Below are 23,131 nucleotides of genomic sequence, written 5' to 3' on the forward strand. Positions count from 1 at the left end.
GACATGTAATGTGATGTGATGCAATGTGATGTGATGCAATCGCTTCAGTGTTTTGGAAGATGTATTTCAGTAGGATAGCAAGGACAGGGAAGATGTGCAGAATTAAGGAGGAATTAAGTTGATGAGCCATACAGTTAAATGGAAAGAGAAGTGGAAACCACACAGAGCAGAAGTCAGCATTTGTGAGCAGCGGTCTGGGAAAGAGCACTACATGTGCACTATTTGTTTTGAGAGTGTTGACAGAGAAGTAGGAAGAAGGTCAGAGGGAGCTGCTCCGTGCCTTGTAGACCAAGAATAAGTGTACGAGAAGGTGCGGCAGGACCTGAAAGGGGAGGAACGAAGGTCGGCTGCGGCAGGAAGGCGCACTCTTGTGAACACGAGGGACCAAAGCGGAAGCGCTCGGCCCGCGAGGGGTGGATTCACGGTCCGGAGCCGTGGAGAGCAAGTGAAAGAGCTGAGGGAAGGCGTGCAAACAGGTTGAAGCTTCAGGGCTCACGTGTGGTCAAAGAGCATCAGCTACGGCGAGAGGGAAGGCGGACAAGATGGCGGGTAGACCGGCGATGGCGAAGGCTTTCCAGGCAGGACGCGGTGAAGACGGAGACGGTGAGATTCTTCTAAAGTGACGAGGACGGGAAGACGCGGCGGATGTTTCGGGGACAAAGTCAGAGAGGCCGGACCGAGAGGGTTCGGACGTGGGTTCGGGTTGGGACGTGGGTTCGGATTCGGACGTGGGTTCGGGTTCGGACGTGTGCCCAGGAGGGACGGCGAGCCGAGGACGCTCGGCGTGGAGCTGCCAGGCAGGAGGCCTGGAAGACGACGGAAGAGGACGAACACGGATGCAGCGAAAGAACACATGAAGCAACACGTGAGCGCAGAGAGAACGGGTGGCTGACGATCCCGACGCCGCAGAGAAGCCTGGAGGGAGCGGCCGAAGGGACAAGAAGAAGATTAGAGCGGCAAAAACTAAGAACGAAACTATGAAACCTCAGCTGTCCTTGAATGGTTCGTGGAACGCAGGATTAATCCAAGGGCTCGTAAAGGGCACCGCATCCGGGGACCGCTTGCGTAAAAATAGCCGACTCCAACAAGCTACACGGTAAATGAAAACCTCCTCGTGGAAGAAAGAAACCCACGGCGTCGGACTCTCCGACGCCGATCGCACGGCAAAGCCTCGGCTGACCAGCAGCAAGACCTTCTTCAGCCGGGCCTTTCTACCTCCTTGTCCTCATGGCTTCCACCACCTTAAACCACAAGACACCTGTCCCTTTGTCAGGCATTTTTCACTCACACACACACACACACACACACACACACACACACACACTGAGAACCTCTGGGGGTTTCTGCCCAGTCATTTGGCACATTTTTGATGTTGAATCAAAAAAAGGGTAAATGAGGGAGCGAGGAGGGAGCGAGGAGGGAGGATTCTAGGCTTTCCACTTCAGTGAAAGGCAGTCTTTGTTGAGCTCTCCTGTGCAACCTCCCCCCTCAGCTCCCCTCCAGCCCTTCCTCCATATCCACCCTTCATCCCCCTTCGCTCTCAAGCGCGGGCGGATTTTTCATTAAACGCTATCAGAATTGTGACTGGTCCTATTCATGCCGGTGCGGCTCCAGAGCGATACCTTCACTGGAGAATGACAGGAATCCGGGCCGTAGGTGCATCACTTATTGGTTTTTTTTATTTCCTCCTCACATTCCTCTTCCCGAGGATCTCTTTGTGAGATCTGTGCGTCCCGGCCCGGATGATACGGCTCCTCCAGACCGGGCTCTTTGTTTACACTGAAAAAATGAAGGGGGCGGGGGGGAGGAGGAGGAAACGGCCTTACATTTGTTCCTCTCAATGGCAGCTCTGTGTTTTCTCTCCCAGATCTGAGGCTCCTCCAAGTAAGACCTCCTAGTCCTCATTTCTTAAAAAAAAAAAAAGCTACTTAAGGAGTTAAGAGCTCTTTGCCTAAACAAAACAACATATTGTGCCGTTGTTTTGACAGACAAACAAGGCGAGCAGAGCCGTCCGGCGTTCACGCCGCCGCACAAGGGACAGAACGAACCTCTCGCACCGAGAGAGCCGTCGCTTACGAGGCGAGACAACGGGGGTCAGTGGGTTGGAGGAAAACACAAACAATGATTTCCGCAACAGCAATTTAATCCTCTGGCGTTAAAACCTGACACAAAGTGGACAAAGGCATGAATAAACCCCTGAATCTGAAGATTAAGCAAGAAGAAAAAGAGAGCGAGAGCGAGAGAGAGAGAATCCTTTGTGTAAAAAGATCCTTTATCTACTTTTGAAGTGGGTGAGACCCGCCAGCCGTGCTCTTTGTAGCCGGGACCCTGCGTCCCACAGCGTCCCGCAGCGTCCCGCAGCAAACCGCCGCCTCGCTTTCATCTGCCCGTCATCTCGGGGGGCAATTAATGCCATTCAGGTCTGCCCTCTGCAGAGGGAGAGACGCCTCATCTACTTGTTGAAGCACGGACCCGACCGCAGTTTAGCCCGGCCTAATTTGCCGCCGAGTGACGTTTCTTCACCCGGTAAAAATGGCCGGCTCCTCCTCCGGCCTCCCTGTTATTATTTGTTTTCGACGGGGCTCCCGCTCCTTCGCCGGCGCTCCATGAATATTTCACTCGGCGGCGCACGCGATCAGCCTCCCACCGTAGCGCCGTGAATAACGTCCCGCTCGGCTTCGCGGCCCCGCCGTCCGGCTGCGCGATAACCTCGGCTCGTTCTTGATAAAGCGGCATGTGAAAAGAGAGCCCGGGGTTTCGTGGTTGACCTTTCCGGCTCTCCGCCGTAGTTCCTTCACTCTGGGGACTCCCGCTGTTTCTCCTCCGCTCGGCTCGTACGCCGGCGTCTGCCAGAGGCAGGGGAAATAAAGCCTCCATTTGCATTACGTAATTTCATGCATTATTCAGAGCTTGGGAGAATCATTTCACCTAGACAACTCCTGGGAGGGCAGTGAGGAGATAACTGTTAGTGACAGGACCGGCTCATGAAATGCAGAGTGACTTAACCACCCAATCTGCAGATATTATCCCAGACTGAATTGGAAATAGACACGGGCACGCTCACGCAGATGCGCTCGCACGCAGCACACACTCGCTGATATTTTCACTTTTTCCTTTTTATTACTGAGACAAACAAGCCGTATCAGATGCACATTTTTATGCCGTATCTGTTCCGTGGCGCCGCTCGCATTTCAAAGCGTCTGGAAAATGTGGCAAAATACAGCTGAGGTGAAGAGCACGTTTTTTCATACTCTTCCTTTCTTTCTTTCTTTCTTTCTTCCAACACACACACACACACACATGCGCACGCACAGACACAGACACAAAACAACACACATACACACACACACACACACACACACACACACCCAGGATAATGATGTCTGAATGTGTGTGTATTCTTCAACGCGGCCAGGTTTTGGTGTGGCCTTGTCATTTTGTCATTTTATCGTCATAATGTGTCTTTTTTAATAAGCTCCATTAGCTGTGAGTCTGGAACTCGCGGCGGCGGCGAGCCCATGACGAGTCGCAGGCAGGCCAATTAGCCCAATCAAAAAGCCACCGTAGGACGTAAGCCGCATAGCAGAGCTGCTGGCGGCGAGCGGACGGTGTTTCTTTATTGTCCGAGGCTCAGGACGGAGCGCCGCCTGGAAGAGCTCGGCGCTCCAATGGCGGCGCAGTTGTTATCGCCGCCACCGCGACGCGGGGCCGCTGAGAAATAAAGCTCCCGCCGTCCAATCATAGACAAGTGAGTGTATTTCATTAAGCCAGATAATGGTGTGTGCATTTCATTACCATAGATAACTAGGAAAATTTAGATGAGGGATGAGGTGCTCATAAGGCAGCGGTTGGTCGCTATGGTAACACGGATCAAGGCAAACAAAAGAATCGGGGAGAAATGTTTGCCGGGGGAATGAAAGAAACGGGGGAAAGGAAAGAAGGAGGAACCGAGGCGCTAAACGGTCGCAGGCCGAGAGCTGGCGCGTTGTTTGTCCTCTTCTAAGAGACGCCGGGCGACGCCGTGACCCCCCCGCCTTTGTCCTCAAAAGTCCACTCGCCTCCCCCCGCCGGCGGATCCCCGGATAATCACGCCTCGGCGTAGCCATAGGCAAAATAATAACGTTAATCAACCAAATGCGGTAATCAACGTGAGGTAAGTAAACCTAGCCACGCGTCTCGCACGGCTCTGGTGAAAGTGGCGACCCCCACGGCGCCGCGCCTGTCAAAGCCGCTCCGCCACGCGTGTGAATTTCAAATGAAGACGCCTCCGACAATAACCCGAATCAACCCCAAACCGTGACCTTGACCTTGGGAGGCGGCTCTCATTCATCCTATTTCAGCTGCCAGAGAAGCCGGATGGGTCGTATTCCCGAGGATGACGGCGAGGAGACGGGAAGCCAGATCTTCTCTGTCAGCGTCGACAGGAAGCCTCGCTGCACAGATAGCGGCCCGTCATTGTTTTTACGCCGTAAACTGGGCCTGGAAAAGTCAGCTTCGCAGTGAGCGACCGCTCCATGGAGCACGCTTTCCGTTTCAAAGTCAAATACGCCCGCTTGTTTTCCGCCTCAGACAAATTTTTCACCACAAAATTTTGAAAGATCCGACAACATTCTTCTGCGTACGACGCCAGCCGGCGCCCGTTGATATTCGGTCGAATGTAGGTTTGGACGTGGAGTTCAGGGCATCTGACGCCGATCGTTGTTGATTCTTGCGATCTATCAAATGTCTCTCAAACGTCCGCTCAGTATTACATTTCACACTTCTTGCTATTTGTTTTGTTTAAATCCCAATATTGGATTGTGAGTTCCATCTACTTTGTGTTTGTCTGAAATCCATGCTGCCGCAGAGGCTCTGCTGTTAAATGCAGTTCTACAATAAAAACGTCAACACGCCTCCCGAGAGTCATTAAAAATGAGTCATATCATTACTTTAGACAGTTTGTGTGAACAACAGTTATAAACTCAATAAAGAAGACGAGTTGATGTATCGCTACCTTAAATACATAACGTAAGATGCTCCTCTATTTGATTCAACCGTAGCGTTTTAGTCGGAGTCGCGCCGGGGTGACGATACAATGCCTGTTTCATGAGCAATAGCTGTTGTTGTTGTTCGCTGCCGCTGCCGCTGCCGCTGCCACGCGAGCCTGCAGTACGACTCACTGCTCCTGCTCCGTGGAAGGTAAGAAATACAACTGAATTTATTGCACCCCAAACCACACCCACAAAATTCCCGGCAACCCCAAAATCACACAGAGAACAAGCGTTGACATAAAGCCTGACATCAGCGACTCGCTACAACGTTGTTGTATTTTCATCAATAGCGGATCCGTTTGTTTTCCACAGACTCGCTATGGACTCCGAAGCCAGTTTGCTTCACCCTTGTATCTCCATGTGTGCAACTGCTAACGTGAAAAATGCCTTCTATATTTGGACAGAGTAAAACACATGAAGCAGCAAATGATCACAGCATCCCGTGATGGCAGCTGAAAGGATGAAGAAGAAATATATCCTGTTTTTTACTTCACTCCTTCTTTGATACGTTAACATATGCATTGTTATTTGTTTTTCATTTTCTCCTTTCCTGGCGTTGGTGAAAAGGTTGTGCCAGATGACACTGAAAGCATGAAATAATTCCACATTATGTGAAAGCAGATAGGAGGGCATATGGAGCGCCGCGTTTAAGTGTAACCGGCACTTCAACAGGAATGTAGCGCTGCTGTCACATCTTTCATCTCCATGAGAGTCGGCTTTTAGAACATGCGTGTGTTCTGGGAACGGCTTTACCGCACACGCGTGGTGTGCTCCCGGACTGCAAGTCCCGGCATCGTCGAGTAAGAGCTTTGTTCATTAACATTTTATTCTTCCTTTAAAAATGGATGCATTTCCTATTATTTCATGTTTTCCCCGTGAATGGAAGACCGGGAACATTGAATGAGACCGAATGAACAAGAAATAGATTTCTGGGGAGGCGGAGAACACAACAAAAACCATAAAGCGTGGGCTGTTGTGAGTCTCGGTTCGGGAAAAAGAGAAAAAAACATCACGTCAGAGCATTTTGAATAAATGAGCTACGCTATAAATGTATCCGGCTGACCGTTGAACATTCGAAGACACGTGGGAGAGCACCGGTCACCGGAGTATGAAGTGTCGTCTAAACACCGGAAAACTCTGGTTTGTAGTTTGCATTACGAACAAAACATCAGGCAAACCGTTCCTCTCGGAGACTATTTACTTCATCCCGACCTTCATCCTTATCTCTGCCAGGATTCCAAGACGCTCACCATTTGTGTTTAGGGAACTTGCTTTTTGTTCCCACGACGTAAAGGGTTTGCTCAGTCATTAGTCATTAGTCCCATCCAGATCCCCGACCTTAACCAAGTCATGCTGGACCGTTCGACCTCGAGACCAGTTCAACCAGGTTTTAAAAAGAAAAACATTTTATTACAAGCAAAATAATTGCAAGAACTTCAGGTCATTTCATACAAACAAGGTCATTTCTACCTGTAATTTTTCATTTTTCCTCTATTGTTTTGATCATTCTTTGCTGGTCGTCCCGTCCCCCACTAGCACCACACAAACACACACACACACACACACACACACACACACACGCACACACACACACACACACACACACAAACACACACACACACACACACACACAGAGCAGGTTGAGTCCAGCCTGTGACAGTCAGGCATGATAATGATGTGGATTCCCCTGGTGATGTGTGTGTGTGTGTGTGTGTGTGTGTGTGTGTGTGTGTGTGGAACCAGACCCCGGTCTTGGCCCACAGTAACAAGATCATCCTGTTTGGGCTTCTCGCAGGGTGGCCCATCTGGCCGGCACCCAAGCGTCAGCGCCGCCACCAGCTCCTTGCAGGGACCCATCTGTGCTCCTGCGAGGTATCGACCGATCCGCCGCTCGGCCGTGTGGACACGTGGGTCCGCCGCTCTGTGTGTGTCCCGCTAACGGGGTAGCGCCGCGGCTAATAGCGCCAAGTGAGCGAGGGATTATTCTAACCTGCCTGCGGTCGGCGGACGACGGTCTGTAGTCACCAAAGACTTTGTGTCCCTTTCTTATTTCTTCGATGTATTTTTGTCAACGGCGCAAAAAGTCCCCGAGATGTTCGACCCTGAAAGTTGTATCGTTTCTTTCTCTTTTTACCTTTCATACTTTTTGATCGGGTTTGTTTATGTTTCAGGCGACGACTTATCCGAGGCGTAAGCGAAAACACCGCGTGGCATTCCAGAGCCATGCCGTCATAACCTCGATAAAAAGCTTCTCGATCGTAGGACGAGCAGATGTAGAAGAAACGGAATGCACGTGTGCATGTGTGTATGTTCAGAATATCACGGCCAGCTTTGTTTTCAACAAACAGGTACGTACATAGAGATCAGACACAGGTCAAGAAACCATCACTTGCTATTATACTGTGATCACTCCCACAGGGAATTATTCTATTGACTATTGAATTTATTTGACAAATATGTGTGGACTGTATTTTTTTCAGCCACGTGACATATTTTTACTTGAAAGTTCCGTCTGCATTATGAAATATTTGCATTGCAAGTCAAGAGGATTCGATCCAAAGTCAGGTTGTGACAGAGGGATGCTTCCTGTGAGGCTCTTCATGGAGGCCCTTTGTTTCATATTTTTTCATATCTATTCAAGATTACACCTTTGGGTTTGCTTGTGTGTGATTTTAAGTCCTGAACCAGTGGGTTACAACGTGAGCCGGTCCACAACATTGGACTCTGGGAGACTCTCAGGGCCGAGACGTCGCACAGCTTCAGCCGGCGAGACCTTTGTGTCCATCTGTGCGTCGTCCCTTTCAACTAAAGTCAACGAAGCCAAAAAGAGCGAGCGAGGCTTCAGCAAGTTCACCCTGAAGCCATGGGTCTCACGTCCGAACGACTTTTTTACTTAAAGCGAAGCCGGTGCTAAAAAGTGAATGCTTTCTATGGTTTGAATTGACGTTATTGTCTGCGTAGACATTTTCGTGGCTTTCGTAACTTCGTTTTCTGTCTTTTCTTTTCAGCCGCAAGCCTTGTGTCGAGTGTCACATTTGAACTTGTTTTCAAAAACTCTTTTCAAACCGAGAATGTAATAAAGAGTTACGACTACGATTGTACGGTTGTATTTTCCACTAAAACAGCTTGACCAAGCTGCGAGGCGTCACCAAAACTACTCGCCAATGTTTTTTGTAAGGAAATCAGTAATCCACCTGCCAGTTCTGTTCCGCTGAATCCATCACAGCAATAATTACATTTTTATAAATGAACTTTACGAAATAGAAATTGAAATGAAAGAAATAATATCTAAAGTATTTGGCCGGGGTTTTAAAAGGTGTTTAACGAGAAGTGGCTTCTAATAAAATGGTAAAAAAAGGAATATGATCAAACATGATCTTAAAACACATCTTGATTGCATTGACCGCATATAAATGTTCATAGTTTTCACGGTTTCCTTTCCTTCCTTTCCTCCTCGGCCGTAAACCTGGCGTCCAGTCACAGTCACATCTGAGCAGCAGTTTGTTTCTGGCGAGCGAGGCGACGTCTCAAAGCCTCTGGAGTTCCGGGACATTCTCGACACGTACAGTGCATTTGCAACATTTTAAGCCTCTAAAGGAACGACTTGAAAATACTCAGGATTCCTTCAGCGGACGTGGATGGAATAAGCATTTTTCACACGACCAACTTTGGGAGAAAATCAAGTCGCTCGATTGACATATCGGATTTTTGATTTGCCAATCAAGACCGAAGTCATCAATTGCGCCTCGGGTCCGAGTCCCGTGACCCGAGTCCCGAGTCCGGCTGGTCGGGGGTCCCCTCGAGACCGGATCCGGGGCTCCGTGGATAAAGTCTCACCGCGCTTTCTTTTTACGAGTCGCGATGCTTTGACTTCAAACGATGAAGTTCAGTCCGAGTTGAAGAGTGTTTACTAAACATTGGTTCTGAAGCCGACCGGAGCGCACGTCTGTGAGAGCGCAGGAAGATATAGAGGGCTCTTACCTCGCACGCACACATCCAGCCCTCGACGGTACAAAGCCACCAGCCATTAACTCAATCCCGTGCTTATACGGGAGGCTTGGGTGGCCTCGGCGACGGCTAAATCCCTGGCGCGCTAGTGTTAGCATTATGTTACGACCATAAAGTTGATGCGCATATCGGCGGTGTTGTCGGGCCAGGTTTAAAAACTCCGAGTTGACTTCAAACGCCGGCGGCGGGCTCGCCTGGCTGCACACTTTAAAAGCTCCACATGGCGTGCGGGACAATGGTGGCTCTTGAAAGCGTCGTGGTAATCAGGGCCAACGGAATTTTCCCTGCATCATTAAAAAGGGATTGGTCTGCTCGCCGCGTTCATGGGAAGTGTCGTTAGTTAACCCAACAAAGGTGCTGGAGGCCGCGGACCCCCGGAGATGAAGGGCATCGCGGGAGCTCCACCAATTCACCTCTAATCCTCCGGGGCCCTTTGTGCCCGTGGACGCTAAAACCCCACCACTTCCACTCTAATCTCCGCGGATTTGGCCGAGCTGAGCGAGCGTCTGATCCACGGGCCCACAAGGTCCCGGATCCTTCTCGCCCGTTCTGGACCAGGAGATTTCAGTTTCGGCCACCGTCTGTCCGAGAAACGTATCGCGAAAAAATAACTTTGAGGCTTTTAATAAAAAGTAACGGCTACTGTTGTACCGTTGTCTTTTCCCGCTGAAATAGCTTGACCGAGCTGCAAGGCATTACATGAGAGATGAGAACAACTTTATTTATCCCGAAGGAAATTGTTGTGCCAGAGTTTCAACCAAAAACATAACAATAATAGATAATAGTAGGAAGGAGGGAGAATAAGAAATACAATGAAATATAAATTGTCAAGGTTAAGGCTATCAAGTGTTTTAAGGTCTTAAGTGCAAAGATTTGAAGATTCCCTGCGGCTGAAGGAAGAGGAATTACATGATACATGGCATGACATACGTGACAATTACTCCGAAGTACCCCGATGTTTAGCAACTAAATCAGTAATCTGTGTGCCGGTTCTTTTCTCACCGAATCCATCGCAGCAATAATTACGTTTTTAAATAGCAACTTGAAGAAATTGAAATAAAAGAAATAATATCGACACTATTTGGCAGGGATTCTAAAAGGTTTTTAACGAGAAGCAGATCTTAATAAAATGGTAACAAATGGACACAAAACAGATCTTAAACTATATGGATAGTTTTTCTGCAGGCTCCCTTCCTCTGCAGACATCCATCCACATTCTTTCCAGCCGCGCCGCTTCCACACGTCAGGAGAATATTGTTCTCATGTGCATGAATAGATTAATAGCGGGTTGGCGAGCAGCGGGGGTGGAGCCGTGGGGTCGGTAATGGCGCCCCGCATTCAGGAGAGCTCACGGACGTGACAAAGCACTTGACAGGCCGAAAGACGGCCCCTAATTTGGAGTTGACCTCGGCTTGTTCGGCGCCGCCCGTTTCGGACGATCGCGGCGACACGTGTCTGTAGGAGTTGTCGTGGGGGGGGCAGAGCGCGCACGGCTATACGTGCGTTTCTGTTTGCGTGTGCAGATGGACCGACCGTTACAGACGTACTTCAGTATTCCCGGGAGAGAGGGCAGAGGTCAGAGGTCAAAGTCCCAGCTGACACCCCACCCTGCTCCGTGTCTGGGGACGCTGCTCTGCGCCAACACATTATGCACTTTATGCAATTAATGCTGCGTGTCTGTGTGTGTGTGTGTGTGTGTCTGTGTGTGTGTGTGTGCATGGCAGGGGGTGTGGTGTGTGCCAGGCCGTTGTGACTTGAGCAGTGTATTGGTACAGCTGCCACGTGCCACACACACACACACACATAATCCACAGAGGCCTTTTAATTAAGGATTTTGTTAATTTTCCATTCAAAGTGACAGTGATGAATGGGGGAGTCGAGGCAACCCGTGGCACTATTGGAGGTTTGGCAGCCAGAGCTGCCTCGGGGTGTGATCATGGCGCTCTCAAACGGTATTTACGCATGAAGGTTTTTTTTTAACCCCCTTTCCTCCAACTGGATGTCGCGCTCGCTCGGCAGCGGCTTGTGCGAAGCCAAGATAGGCTGAGGAAGTAAACAGGGCAGGACAAAGACCTCACAGTCAGAACAATGCCAGATCTGTTACTTGTGCTCGGCTGTGGCCGAAGGAAGGTTTTCTTGTTATCTTGGTCGGTTCCAGGTGCGAGCTTATCATGCGTCCCTTCTAAGAGGAAACAATCTTTCTCGCTAAAGCGCCCCGTTGGAATCGCCGCACTAAGGAAACCTAGTTAATCAGCGTCGGTCAGCGGAAATTTCCAACCGCGTGGTTCCCGCAACCCATCACCTACCGCAACCTAGAAAACCACAATTTCAGAACTTAATTTTTCCTGTGATTATTAAAAATCATGTTGTTGCTAAACGACCGAGATGGATTTACCCTTAATTCTTTTTTCTTTTTTTCCAACATGTATCAGCGATGGACATAAATAGAGAAAGGTTATTTATGTCTAAAGGTTATATAGAAAATGATATATTTCCGAAATCCTTCTTGAGCTTTTTTTCAAATGCCGGCCCTCGTGTGCGTCAAAATCAGCCGTCTAGCTTACTCGGTACATGAATAATTTATTCGTCCGAGTAAAATTAACACATTGGCACGAGACAAACTAGACAAAGTATTGTTGGTGGTAGATGTGTGAATCCCTCCCAGAGGCTGCAGGCGAGTCACTCCTGACTGTGAAACAAAAAGGTCAAGGCTTATTGCCACATGGCTTGTTGCCACCTAATTGGCATTTAATCTCAATTTTAACACATAATTAAATCATTCATTATCTGTTCATAACTTCTGTTAACCAGTTATTCATAGTTCTTTGCAAACTACGTATTAGCCCGGGGAAATCGTACACACGCTTCTGTCAGCACGTTAGCGCCTCTTCGACTTTGACCACCGATACCCATCATTTTTGCCTTGACAAGTAAGCAAGAGTGAGTGAGATGTGTCTTGTTTTTACCACATGAATCTGAGTGGCGGCAATTAAAAACACACTTCATAGATGAATACAATTCAATTCAATTGTATTCTATTAACAAAAAAAACAAACAAACAAAACAAAACAGTTAGCCATGGAAAATAAAATAATAGTGGTCATTATGTTTCTGTTTGTTATCTGAAGAAGTTTTACAAATGATTTTTACAGCCGAATATAAAAAATGAAATCAAAAGTTGCCCAAAGCACAAGACGAGATGATTTGATTCCACTGAAAGAATCAGCGAACGCTCTTCTGTTTGTCACCCCTTGTTTTCAAAGAAAACCAGTTTGTGACAAATGACTTGATACGGTTGGCTTTGTGCTGCGGGACTATCTTAAGCACAAGATTATCCAAAAAGCGAAGCAATCAACAGAAGGACGGTCATTGTAGTTTTAAAAAGGAGGTGACCGAGTGCTTGATTTTAAAAAAACACTCGAAGTGCCTGAAGAATATCAGGCCAGGGTCATTTTACTCTCATGCATCCTTTTTCTGTGTTTCTTCTCTTGACTGACACTCACATTGTTTTGCTGAAGCCGTCGACGCCCCGCGCTCTTCTTTTTGTTAATCAGCGGCACGAAATACACTTTCAATGACCTTCTTTGGAGTTTCTAAAAAATTGAATAAATGTAAATTGTTATGTGACCAGTTGAATTACTGAAACGCTTTTAAGTGGAATAAAGACGAATGATGAAAAACTAAAAGTCAAATTAAAGCCATGCTGATAGAATTCGATTTTTGAAGTTAATTTAAAACCCAGTTGCACAAGCAGCCGGATTACATGTATGAATATATAAGGAATAGTTCTTTGGTTTTTTTTTGCTAATCAGATCAGCTTACTTGCCACAGTATGTATATTTATTGTGTTCTACTCATGAGAATAAAGTAATGCAATAATTCCAACAAAAAAAAAAAAAACTTCACATTCAGCAACAAATTAATACAAGAAAAAAAAGGAAGCAAAAATCTCCATAAACTAGTTCACAGTTACACTGCTAAATTAGAGTTGGATAAGAAAATGATCGAGAATGAACTCATTTATATCTATAATGTCAGAAGAGAAATACTCAGATGAAGGGAGTTTAGGGAAGTTTAAGGAAGTAAAACGTCTGTCCGTTAATATTACCCGGTGATTTTCTTCTGCAGGACTCTGGCTCACCTCACGCCGCAGGTTTATGATTTGTGTTATGCACTTTATGGGAGCGTCGGCCAACGGCAAAGCCAAATATAGGCTGGCGCGCTTCGGTGCGATCTTAAATATTTCCCAACTTAATGACGACGGTCTTTTTCTCCCGCTTTCCTCCCTTTGATCTATTTATTTCTCTTCTCCTCTGAAGTTTTCTTTTATTAAATTTGCGATGATTCATTGCAGCTCTGCAACAGCAACAGTGCTGTGCTTTATTCCCTTTATTGACTCTTTGTATTCCCTCATACTTGGTCAAAACACGTTATTTTATTGTCCTTAAAATGTTCGCTACCTTGCGCGCGGCACATTTTCTCTTTTGAATTGCCCCGGCTCCCCGTTTATTGCCAATAAATCATTCGGTAAGATCGGTGGCCGCCCGTTCTCAATGATGGGACTCTGAATTGAAGCCCCTGAAATGTGAAAAAAAGAGTGTATATTTGTATTCGCTATGAATAAGCTCTTTGTTGCTGCCAAACATGTTTTGCATTAAGAGCTCCGCAGCCCCCCCCCCCCCGAAGGAGCGCCGCCACATGTCATATTGGCCCCCCTTGCACTTTATCTATTGTGATATGGCAGCCATTCATCTTTTAAATGCTCTCTCATGATTCTCTTTGTGCACACAGAGCCGGAGGTGACCTTGAAAATGGACCATGTGGTGTATATTCTGATGATAATTTATTCCCACGTACAAGAAACTGTATCACCAGCGTGACTTTCTTGGCGCTTCGTTGCTGCCGATGCTCACTGGAAAACTTTTTTATTGCCACGAGTGGATTCTGCTTTCAAAAGAAACCATTTCAGGAGCCACACATGCAAATTTTCTTTGACCTTTTTTTTTCGGTTTACAAGATGTCAGCTTGATTTACAGAAAGCCCTTCTCCCATTTTAATCCTTTTATGACAGCAAATGAATCGGCGTCAATGAACACAAACCTAAAATATGTGCATCATGAAAAAAAAGAGACCTGGAACATAAAGATTACAGATTTCCTCGACGGTGCGTTCGGCAGATTTTCCAGCGACTGGCGGTAACGGCTTTGTGAACCTCCGAGTCCCGAGCTGCAACATCCTTCCTGGATTGTGTTGAAATGGACAGAGATCGAGCTCTGCCACTGAGACGAATACCTTCGATTCAAGAAATTCCCTGAAAATGATAAAACATGAGCCGTACTTTTCCCCCAAACTGTGCAAGTCATAATTTAAATCTGCTGAGTTTTCTCAACCATATTTATACCCTAATAAAAGGGTAAGGTCTTAACATGGAACGGACGGGGACGCCATATTTGCACCGTCGATAGACGACCGGGTGCTTTCTTTCAAACTTCCATGTTCTTATAGGCAAAAACATGTGTCGCTCTGAGCTTCCGATCAGCAAATGAAACAACAAATAACCCAGACTGGTTCTTCTTCTGGTTGGTCAAATGGGTTCGGCGCGCCCATTTTGAATTGTGAAAATGACTTTTGCCCTTCATTTCTCTGGAGTGTGTGACAGAAATAGTAAGATGGTCATTGTCCCAGCAGGTCCGTTGTCAAGCTCTTTTCTTATGACATCTTTACCGAGTGTCACACACACACACACACACACACAGACACACACACACACACATCCAAAGACAGTGCATCCTCTGTTTTAATGCATATTAATGAAGCTAAAGGGCCTGCTGTAGAGGGGAGACAATGGGGAGCACAAAGCTCTGGACTCCAGGGGGAAGACCATCAGGTGCGGGGGGGCTTCGCTCCCCATGTGGATCTGCTCACCACAGATCCATCAGCTCAGGAGTCGACCTGTTCCAGTGCTCGTAATGACAACGTCTCCGCCCGTGCCTGTCAAAAGGTCATTTCTGCCGTACTCTTTCTGCGTCTGAGGGATCCGTCAGTCAGACAACATAAATACTGATACCTTCCGGCTGAAATGTCTGTCATTCCGTTTCAGTACAAATCCTAAAAATCACGGGAGTGGTTTTATTTGACATTTATCTTAAACGTTTTGCTAAAAGACGAGTCCGATAGAATCATTTGAGCTGTTTTTCATAAACATTTGGTTCTTCAGAGTTTAATCACTCGATTTGTTTAACTTATTAGATCTTTTCTTAAAGACTTAAAGGTATTTTTGTAATTTCGAGATATTCTTTCAGGCAATGCCTCGATGATATTCTGGTGGTCCTTTAAAAGAAAATGGTCACAATTGTGGGGCATTTCTTGATTCTTTTTGGATTTGGATTGTTTTTGGCTGAATTTTAAAGCGGCCAGGTTCTGCGTGACATTCTACCACATGGGTGCTGGTTCTCAAACTATTTGTGGTCATCACTCCTGGTAACCCGCTTCAATCGACCAAACCCGTCATTTGTCATTGACACTTATGATTTAAGAAGGCTGGAGACGACAGGAGACGCGACCTGTTAAAGCAGTCACACCGGACAACTGCAACTGCAAGCACAAGTAGAAATACAGGTGCGAGTAGAAGTACAAGTATAGATACAAGTACAGGTGCAAGTCTGTCATTAGTGCGGGACAAAGATTTGATGAGGAATCGTCTGTAAAACCTGCCACTTTTTTAATTTCAATCATTTCGTGTCAACTCAAGCGCCAAAAGCGGCAGGCGTTTCTGATGTTCCATCCCGCTGTCTAGCATCCCAAAGAAAGAGCCCACAGAGGGCCTTCCCTACAAATGAAGAGTGCCTCCACCTGGTCCACTACGCATGCATGTATGATCAGCATCTCAGTATGAAGAGCCACCCTGTCAAATATGGATCTTTGAGAACCGGTGGATTGACATCCATACTTTTAGTCCCAAAGTCAGAGGAGGCGTCTTCAGCCTCTCAGTGAAGCGCCAATCTTAAAGCCCCTGAAGAAAAGGTCCATTTCTAGATCAGATCATTCTGTCCCCTCCAACAGTTCCACAGTCTCACCGTTCCAACTGGGGAGTAAAGCAGCATTAAAACAATATTGTATCCAGTAAAATAAAAAGAAGTGTTTTATTTTGCCCCGACCGGATGCAGCTCTTCTGTTTTCTGCTGAGATGTTCCTGCTCACACAAACCCGCCGAGGCCGATTAACTCTTTCCCTGGCTTGGCAATCTTGGTTTTCCTCCGGCTGCCGCCATCCTAAGAAGAAACGGCCACGATCGGAGAGCGCTGCTACACGTGTTATGGCCTCTTGTTGTATAAATGAATTCAAATACATACATATGTACACATTTTAGGACTAAAGATAGTGTTTCTTTTGACTGAACAGCAAAAGAAACCCACTTTAATTGTAAACCGTCCCTCGCACGGTATCTGTCAATGAATAACATCGGTTCTAATCAACTTAACATTCTAACCAGGTTTAACTCAACCAGCGCACTAGATTCAAAGTAATCGAACCCTGATTACGCTACAACCTTTTTGCTTTTGAACAGCCTTTTACAGTATTTTTCTCCAAAAGAAAGCAACGATATGTGTTGAATGCGATCTGTGATAATATTTGGTCAAAGAGGACAAAAAGAGCTTTCATTCAGAGCAGAGCAGAAAAAGTGCTGCTCGGACAGAGAGGCGTCCGTCCGGTCTGTCTAGGAAAGGCTAACGCTCTGCCGCCGCCGCCGGCCATGTCGGCCATGTTGGCGACACCAAAGTGTCTCCCTCCAACGTGAGCAGGTGGCTGCAAGCTGCAGGAAAACAAATGAACATCACACAGCTGAGCAGCGAACGGCCCGGTAACCGCTGAAGTCCACAGGATCGCTTTCGCTCCGCAGAGCTCTCCGACTCCCCTTCTTGTTTCCTCCATCCGTGCTTTTGATAGAATTTGATGAGTGGCATTACTTTGACTTGTCATTCTTTTTCAGGGAAAGTAACGTGAATTCTTGACCACAACAATTCTTTTTTGTGATTAAATCTAATGAAACAAGAGCTGAACAGAAGAAACACGAAAGAAATCTCAGATGTTCAGAAATCATGTCTCTTTGACTTGGCTACCTCGATCACACTGTCCACAGATGAAATGTCTCCGCCGTGGGAAGAAAAAAAGCAAACCCTATTCTATTCTTCTTCTTCTCCTCTGGTCTTTTCCCTTCAGGGGTCTCCACAGCGAACCCACCTTCTCCATCTAACCGACCCCGATCTCTGGATCCTCCTCTCTCACACCAACCACCTTCATATCCTCTCTCTCGACATCCATAAAATTCCACTTTTGACATCCTAAATAAAAGCCTGATCCAAAATGTTGACTCCTACTCTCCGGTAGCGACCATTCGTGATCAGATGAGGAAGAGTTAGTCCACCGTCTCCTCTGGGACGATGCCATAGTGTTCCTGTAGTTCCTGTAGTTCCTGTGGTTCTGGTGGTTCCAGTGACTGGAGTGAGGTTCTGCTGGGTCTCAACACTTGGTGTCCATCCAGGACCAGGATCATTTCCATGTTGTTGTCACCACCACTGAGGAAGCTGGTGAGATGAATCCTTAATTGTCTTCCTGGTGTGTTCCTTGTTGTGTCCAGACAGCTTGGGTTGTGTTGAGTTTCAGGTTCACCCGGCTCGGTCGGCCAGACACTGACCGGCCCCACCGAGCAGCAGAGAGCCTGCAAATTGCATCAAATGTTTTGGTTGTGGCGCAACCTCAAGACTTCTACTTGTGTAAACTGTCACTGCCCCTTCGGGCGTCTGTTTGGCTGGAAGAGGGTGGAATTGTCATGGCAAAGCGCAAATCCAAAGGACTTTCTTGAAGATCTCAGTGGCGAACACGCAGGAATTACCCGAGTGGGAAATGGATGCAGTTATTATCATAATAAACAATTGCTCCCATTCTTTGTGTTTTCTGATTTACTGGCATTGCAGGAAGAATGTCCATTGTCTACACGAACAGAAAAAAGAACTTCGGTGGCCTTTGTGTCCACAGATCTTCAACTCTTATTCTTTGCAACATGATCGGTTTATGATCGGTCCGGCTTCTGAAAGCAGATTTAAGGTGTCCTCTGGGAGTGGAGGAGCTTCACCAAATGAGAGAACCACCGAAAAGTAATCACACTTATATTACAAGAGAAAGCAATCATGCGACCTTAATCCACAGGGGCGGATGGGACTGAGCATCTTTTCCAAAACCGCGATCCAAGAAGAACAGTCTTGGATTTGGAGAAAACAATCATCGCTGCCAAACGTTAAAAGCATCCCGATCTTTAAAAGGAGAACTGAACAGCTGATGATACCGCTTAAGATGTTTTCAATGACATGAGGTAACATTTGAGTTTTAGATTGAACTATTGTGATGAATCAACAACAAACATCATGAAGAAATATGCTATCAATCTCTCCACTTCCTTCTGAAATGACCAAACTAAAAACTTATTTCCAGCCAGTCATTCTGCCGCAGTTTTGCTCCCAAATACTGCAGTTTTTTCTTCAGTGAACTCATTTGGAAGAACAACATTGGTATTGCGAGTTTGAAGGACTACACTTGACAAAACAGGGCTTTATTCTTCCTTTTCTTTTTTTAATGACAAAAAGCTGATCTGTCGTTCATCACATATCTGGCTTGTTCATAAAAATGGGGACAGCAATGTTTCAATTTCATTTTCTCCAATATATTTGTCTAAAATATGTTTCATTGGGTTCCTGTGGATGAATGATGTCAACACATTCAGCTGTTATTTTGTGTCATTTCACAAAATATTTTCAGTGGGTAAAACTTTCCCTGAGGCTGAGCAGGTTGTCCAATAGAAGCAGTGTCTGTGGGTTGATTATTTAAAAATAAAATGTATTCCAGCAAATTCTTCAGGCAATTCAATTTGAGACAAACTGTGCAAAACAAAAATGTGTGAATGATGAGGGCAAATCCAGACGCCCCCCTCAACAAGCACGACAGATATTCCTTCCTACGGACTGCGACGCTCGGACTCAGCAGTAAATACTGACGCGTCCAAGGAGAAACCGGCGTTCCCAGCTCAGGCCTCCGAGGGACCTCCTCTGAGGGACCTCCTCTGAGGCTGGTCCTCCTCTGAGGCTGGTCCTCCTCTGAGGCTGGTCCTCCTCTGAGGATGGTCCTCCTCTGAGGGACATCCTCTGAGGCTGGTCCTCCTCTGAGGGACATCCTCTGAGGCTGGTCCTCCTCTGAGGCTGGTCCTCCTCTGAGGATGGTCCTCCTCTGAGGATGGTCCTCCACAGAGGGTCCTCCTCCTTGGGCCCTCCTCAGAGGGACCCGCTCAGAGGGTCCTCCTCAGACAGAGCTCCTCCTCGGGTCCTGCTCAGAAGGTCCTCCTGCTCAGAGGGTCCTCCTCCTCGGGTCCTCCTCCGGGAGCCAAACCCCGCCCATGTGTTCTTCGGTGGGATTGAGCCGCGCCTACATGTTGAGCGCTCCGCATCCCTCCGCAGGCAGCGAGGCGGAGAGCAGCAGCTCCGAGGGCTCCCCGGTGCCGGCAGACCCCGCGCCGCAGGCACCCCGTCGTTACCGCGGACGCGAAGGACAGGATGGATGTTCTGGAGCGGGGCTACCTGGACGCGCGCTCTCCGTACGACTACACGTTTAATTTCTGGAACGACTACCTGGGCCTGTCCACTCTGGTGGCGAAGACTAAAACCAGCCCGTCCCGCAGCGCCAACTCCATCACCGAGTCCCTGAAAGCGACCCTGGGCTTGGACGACTCCCCCGTGTGCTCTTGCGTAACGGGGCCGGTCCGGGACGGCGACGGGCCCCCGGAGTGCTGCTGCGCCGCCCCGGGATCCCCGGGCTCCCCGCCGATCTCCATCTACGACCTGAAGGAGCGCATCTCGCTGCTCCGGCCTTACGAGCGCCTTTCCGTGGAGTCGCCGCTGGCGGACAGAGACTCGTCCGCGTACCGGGGCAGCTTCGCCGGCCTGGAGCTGCTCTCCGTGGACCGGAGGCGGAAACAGAGTCCGCGGGGGAAGCCGGAGCCCAAAGTGTGCGTCTTCTGCCGGAATAACGGCGCGCCGGAGGAGGTGTATGGCACGCACATCTTGAAGACGGCGGACGGGCGGGTGCTGTGCCCCATCCTGCGGGCGTACACCTGCCCGCTGTGCAGCGCCAACGGCGACAACGCGCACACCATCAAATACTGCCCGCTGTCGTCCAGGGAGCATCCCGGCCAGAGGGCGGCCAAGGGAGGCCGCGCCGTCGGCAAGAGGCTGAAAATCTTCTGAGCGCCGTCGGGAGGGAACTTTGACTTGCACTGTGTGAATTTACGAGCCGATGTGGCGGTCATTGAACGCCCCGTGCCGTGCACACGGACGGGCCCCGGGGCCGGGCTGCGGCTTCGGCTCGCCGGTGGCTTTCTCATAGAGAACCACATGTTTATGTTCCTTGTACGTGTCATTTTTTGGTCTCGTCGCTCACACACCTGGCCCCGGCCTCGCAGCTTAGAAGAAAAAGTCATGAATAAACCAAAGTGAAGAGCCGTGAACGGCCTGATGTGCATGTGCAGCGCTCCTGACACCGAGGGCCGCTTGGGATGGCGGTTTGGGGCTTCGTCAAAATAGTTTAAAACAGTTCCACCCATTCCGCCAAGTTCCTCGGAAGAACGGGCAAACGTCTAGTCGCCGAACGTCGGTTTGAATTTTTAGATTTAAAAAGTGGATCTCATCCTTTCCTTTCCACGTTTTTCCCCCCATCGGCCTCCGTCTAACCCTGACCTCGCCATCCTCTCCTCTCACACCGACTAACTTCGCGTCTTCTTCCGCCACGTCCCTAAATCATTTAAAAAGCGGGCGTTTACGTAAATAACTTTAGAAATCATTAAAAAAACATGGCTTTCTTCTCCTTCCGTTTCAAGGGGACCGTTGGTAAACACCCCACCCTCTCCTGCAAACTCCGAGGTACAACTCCCGTCATCCGAGGAGCGATCGAAGATGTCTTGAAAAAGGTTTCAAAAGAATGTGGGTTGGGCGTCAGTTTAACGCTGCGGCCACATATGTACTTCCAGCCGCAGCCACCAGAGGCTCCACCGAGCCCCCTGAACCCGTGCAAACTGAGCCCGAGTCTGGACGCCAGACCGACGCCGTGCCGTCCCTCGTTCTGGAGATCCCGGGATTTTAGAAATCTCGACTGGCCTCGCAAATCTATTTCTTTCTATTGAGCACATTTTTTCCCGAGACTTTTCTACCAAAGGAACACACCTTTTGTATCTCGTCGAAAAGGCAATTTCCGTATTGTTCATACGTTGGATGTGTTCTGTTCTTCATGTGAAGTTATGTGGATAGTATTTTGCATATTTTGGCTGAATGTAAAAACAGTGGAATGTAGATAGGACGCGCCGTTCACTTACGTAAACAGCTACAATTATCGTTTACTATCAGTGACTTTGAAATTATACACGCCGAGTCGGTTTCCTTCTCGTGTTCCTGCAATTCTTGTAAATGTTTTAAAGGTTGTACAAATTTAGCGATGAAAAGCCTGACATTCCAAAGTCTTTATCTGTCAATAGAAATGTTTTATGTACTTATTTTTACTTGTATCATTTGGAAATATATTCAATGGAAATGAATAAACAACTAATTTGCACTTGTTTTTGACTAAATGAATCTGGAAGTGCTTTTTGAATGTCCCGTCACATGTGAACGAACCCATGTTTTGCACTGAGATGATCTTGGCACACATTCACAAAGTCTTTTCAGTGAACACAGAACGTGAGCAGAACCCTCCATCTAGTGGTCACTTTCTCAACGCCACCGTCCAACTATGAGAGATGAGTTAAAAGCCCATCGCGCACCTGACGGTTTTAAGGTTATAATTTGATCCGGTCTCATAAAGGCTTTAAAAGTGAACAAAGGCCCGGCCTTTCGGCAGCAACGGTTGCGTCAGTCATGAGTCACATCTGAACCGAGTTCTACGTGCTGAGCTTCGGCACGGCCAGGAATGAAACATGTCACATTGGATTTTGAAACTTTAAAGCTCTCTCAAGTTTTCTCAAAATTGTGCATCTAGATTTTTCTTTTGTTTTGTCTCCTTGTCAAATAAACACTTTCTGTGGTTTGAGAACAGTCAGCGTTCAGACTAATAACTGAAACTGCAACATCACGTCTCTTAATTTGAAATGACCCCATTCCCATTCAAGAGTGCCTGAACATTTGGAGATTTTGGTTTCTGTTTGAAAAAATGAACATAAAATATACACATGATATGACCTTAATGAGCTGTGGAAGTGGAGCGACATGGAGATTGTGAATTGTGTTTTGGGGGGAAAATGTCAGTTTTTTTTCTTCCAAATGAAAATGCAGTCATTAAAAAATTGAAAAGGTAAAAAGTTCTGACAGATATATAAACTCAATAAAAACAAGTGCTCATAATTGAAATTAAATCTTCGCACCCGTGTGACCGACCTGGAGTACAATGTGATATTTGTCTTTTAGTTAAAGCAAAAGACGTTAAAACAGGCGGTGAGGTTCTGGCCTTGGCTGTGTTTGGGTAGCATCTCCACGGAAACATAACTGGAAGGGTCGTCCAGTAATCTTCTGTGTTTGGGAGCTTAATGACTGACTGAGCACAAGAGGGCAGATGCAGTGTCAGCGAAAGCTTAAGAGCCTTAAAGCTGAGTTTAACCCTACTAAAGCCAAAGTGGTGAGAAGTGGATCACCGATCATTGTTGTTTTGAGCAGGAGGGTCAGTTCAGGACCAGCTCACACTGGTATTTGACGAAAAAAAAAAAATCTTAATCTTCTCCGAGTTCCAAGACTCCCGGGGTGAAAAAAAGTGTGTTAGTAAAACCAGTCGGTGGATTGGACTTGTCAAACTACCAATAATCTTACAGTCAGAATCCTACTTAAACCTACAAGACCAATTCTGATGAAACTGGGCTGAATATCACTATTTGTTGAATATTGTCTTCCTATTACATCATATGATAGAGGTTATACTTCTCCATCTGGAAGAAAATTCCAGCGGCGGCGTGGCAGTCACCTTAAAAAAGAAAAAAGAAAAAATCGTGGAAAAAGAAAATAAACTGCTCA

General features: G+C 47.4%; 1 pseudogene across 1 annotated transcript; it reads left to right on the forward strand.

Moving 5' to 3' along the window:
• The first annotated feature begins 19,421 nt into the window (after positions 1-19,421).
• LOC147238139 (nanos homolog 1 pseudogene) lies at positions 19,422-21,706 on the forward strand (annotated as a pseudogene). Its single transcript, XR_015107362.1, has one exon. The product of XR_015107362.1 is annotated as a nanos homolog 1 pseudogene (transcript).
• The last annotated feature ends 1,425 nt before the right edge of the window (positions 21,707-23,131 follow it).

Source organism: Fistularia commersonii, chromosome 1 (assembly GCF_037954325.1).
Source record: "Fistularia commersonii isolate RoL2024-O1a breed Wild chromosome 1, RoL_Fcom_v1.0, whole genome shotgun sequence".
NCBI classification, from domain to species: Eukaryota; Metazoa; Chordata; class Actinopteri; order Syngnathiformes; family Fistulariidae; genus Fistularia; species Fistularia commersonii.